Here is a 3,741-nt window from a genome sequence, read left to right on the forward strand (position 1 = left end):
CCCTGTATTGGGATATGCCATGGTGTTCGAATGGTTGTAGTATTCGGTTTTGATTTTGTGCCGGAGCGCGCTTCCTAGATCCATAGATGGATCTGGCCGCGCTGGATTTTTGGCGCAAGTTCTCACGTAGATCGCGTGTTGACTTATGTGCGATTTTGTTAGTCGCTCTATCGCGGTCACAAGGTGGTGGACACCGGTTGGCCGTATCATTTTTTGGCTGTGTGGGCTCTAAGGCCTCATCATCGAATTCAAGTAATAGCTTGCGCTTTGGATAGCTATTTGTGTGGTAACTTCCACCATGCTTTGTTTCATTGTCGAACACTTTGTTCCACCTGCTGTTGAGCATATCTTGTGTGGCCTTAAGCCTTTGCTTCTGCTTCTTCAGGCTCCTCGCTGTGGCAATTAGCCTTTTGCGGAGGTTCTCTTGCTCCAAGTGCATTTTCGGGATGATGTGTGCCTATTCGTCCGGACTGTTTTCCTCCCCAGATGGGGTTTGATGAGGTTTATCCTTGGTGTCACCTTGTTCGGACGCCGGATCCGCACTGTGTTCGCCGTTTGCGTCTTGATCGTGCTCTACCAGCGGGGCGGCACAGTCGTCATTTCTTCTAGAGTCGACTGGACTGCTATTTCCTCTTGCGCTGTTATCACTGTTTTTGCTATGGCGGGACTTACAGCGGCGTCGCTGATGTTGGCGCTTGGGTTGCTTGGAGGGGGCATCCTCCGCTGTCTCTTCGCCATTGCCCTCTTTGGGTGTATCCACCATGTATATGTCATGTGATGAAGTGGTTGTCCGGCGCCTTGTGAGCGCTGGTTCCTGTTCGTCTCCTGCATCTTCATTCATGCTGTCGATGTCTTCGGAGTCGAAGTTAAGCATGTCGGTTAAGTCGTCGACAGTGGCTACCAAGTGGTTGGTGGGTGGGCAGCGAATTTCTTCATCGTCCGCATCCCATTCTAGCTGAACGTGGTTCGGTCAAGGTTCTCCTGACAGGGAGAGAGACCTTAATGAATTTAGCACATCGCCGAAGGGCGAGTGCTGAAAGATATCCGCGGAGGTGAACTCCATGATCGGTGCCTAGTCGGGTTCGACGAGCACGAATATAAGTGGCTCGGAGTCCATGGTCGGGAGTGAATCCAGTGGTTCGGCAATATGGCTCTCATAAGGGGTGAAGTCAGCGTCTGGCTCTATCGCCGCTGAGGGCGCGGCCTCCATGGCGGGGTCTATCCCTCTGCTCTCGGATGGCGCGATTTGCTCCGGATTGACAACTGGAGTAGTTGCCGATGCGATCTCCCGAATTCTGTCTGACGGTAGAGTTATGTCATGCTCGTCGTGACTGTGCAACACACCTGACATGGGCTCGAATTCGTCGAAGATCAAGTCTCCGCGGATATCGGTCGTGTAGTTCAAGTTTCCGAATCTGACTTGATGGCCAGGGGCATAGCTCTCGATCTGCTCTAGATGGCCAAGCGACTTGCCCGCAGTGCGAAGCCGCCGAATACAAAGATCTGTCTGTGGAGGAAAACCTCACCCTGGACCGCATCGTTACCGATGATCAAAGGAGCCGTCAAACCTTATGGCGACGACATAGTGGAACTCTCAATGAAAGCACCAATGTCATGTCAAAACCGGCGGATCTCGGGTAGGGGGTCCCGAAATGTGCGTCTAAGGCGGATGGTAACAGGAGGCAGGGACACGATGTTTACCCAGGTTCGGGCCCTCTTGACGGAGGTAATACCCTACGTCCTGCTTGATTGTTCTTGATGATATGAGTATTACAAGAGTGGATCTACCACGAGATCGTTGAGGCTAACCCTAGAAGCTAGCCTATGGTATGATTGTATGTTGTCCTACGGACTAAACCCTCCGGTTTAGATAGACACCCGAGGGGGCTAGGGTTACACAAGGTCGGTTACAAGGGAGGAGATCTACATATCCGTACTGCCTAGCTTGCCTTCCACGCCAAGTAGAGTCCCATCCGGACACGGGACAAAGTCTTCAATCTTGTATCTTCATAGTCCAATAGTCCGGCCAAAGGATATAGTCTGGCTGTCCAGAGACCCCCTAATCCAAGACTCCCTCATTAGTCAATAAGAATGATTCTAGCTCGAGTGACCGTACGATGTCCATCCAACAACTGTAGTGCTTCTTCAACCTCCGGTCTTCTTGCTCCAGCCGCCCAAACCAGCGCCAGCCGTGCCGCCTGCTCCTGACTCCCGTGTCCGGCTGTGCTGCCATCGCTGGCCAAGCCATCCCTCTATACTCACCCACACCTCCTGTTATTCTCCGGCAACGGCAGCCTCACACCGCAGCTGAAGCAGTCAACCCACGTACTTCCCTCCGTGTGGGCATCCACTGTTGCGTCTTCCCCAGCTCTGCGTCGTCCCCTTCATAGGCCTCACTGTCATCCACCACCCTGGTGCTCTCGGCGCGGCATGGTCAAGAAGTCAAGGAACGACTTCCATCAGAAGAGTACTATACATGGAGAAGCTAACAGTTGGGTCCACGGCAACAGTAAGGAAGTGCCTCCTTATTACATGCAAAATAATGATTCCTCCACCTGACAACAGGGACCCACCAGACAGGCCACCGTATTTCGTGAAAAAAAACGTTTCCCCCTAACTGCTGGGACCCACCAGCTACATCTTCGCATGCAAGCAAGTGCCTGACAGTCACGACCCACATGGTCGAAGCATACGTAGCGTTATCATTCTAGTCGCGAACGTGTACGTACATACTAGTCGACCGGTCTGTCTGCAGGCTGCAGTGATAAACCGTGGCCGTGTAAGGAAGGGCACGTGTCGTAGTAGAGGCGTGCACGTGTCATAGTAGAGACGCGCACGTAGCATGTACACGTACGTACCACTAGAGTGTAAGAAAGTAAATACGGCCACGTACGTACATACGGGCGGGGTCTCAAACGCCTACTCACGCATACGTACGGCCAAGGCTCGTGTACATGGCTGGGTTGGAACGGAGAAACTGTGTCATCGTTGTGTTCATGGGGAGGCAACAGAATGCATCGTGTTCATCGGGAGAAAACAGAATACGTTGTGTTCATCGGGAGCCAGCCGGCTTGGAGGGAACAAACGATCGAAACGAGGCCTGGCGTATCACAGAACGGAGGAAACGACCTTGTGTTCGACCGGCCATGGTCAAAACGGGATCATGTTCATCGGGAGGGCCTGGCATACCGCAAAATGGAGGAAACAAACTTCTCTTGGACCTCCTAAGGCCGAAACAGGGTCTTGTTTATCGGGAGGGGTGTGGCGTTCGGCAAAATGGAGGAAACGGACTTGTGTTGCAGCGCTACGGTCGAAACGGGGGTTCCGTTCATCGGCAGGGGTGTGGCGCACCGCAAAATGGGACTCCACGGGATACTGTTCATCTCCACCGTCGACCTCCTCCAGCCTCCACGGGCTACCGTTCATCCACCGTCGACCTCCTCCAGCCTCCACCTACGACTGTTCATCCATGGGCTCCTGTTCATCCGGCCTCGACCGCTCCCCCACCTACTACTGTTCAACCACCCCTGCACGGGCTATTGTTCATCTAGCCCTCCATCGGCTACTGTTCAACCAGCCTTCCACAGGGTCCTGTTCATCCAACCCTCCATGGGATCCTGTTCATCCACCCGAACCGGCTCGATCGATCGGGGTCCTGTTCATCCAACGGCAATGGTCTCTACTACCATGGGGTCCTGTTTATCCAACCCCCACTGGGAACTGTTCATCCACCCCCCCCCC

This window comes from Triticum dicoccoides, chromosome 5A, assembly GCF_002162155.2.
Source record: "Triticum dicoccoides isolate Atlit2015 ecotype Zavitan chromosome 5A, WEW_v2.0, whole genome shotgun sequence".
Classification (NCBI taxonomy): Eukaryota; Viridiplantae; Streptophyta; class Magnoliopsida; order Poales; family Poaceae; genus Triticum; species Triticum dicoccoides.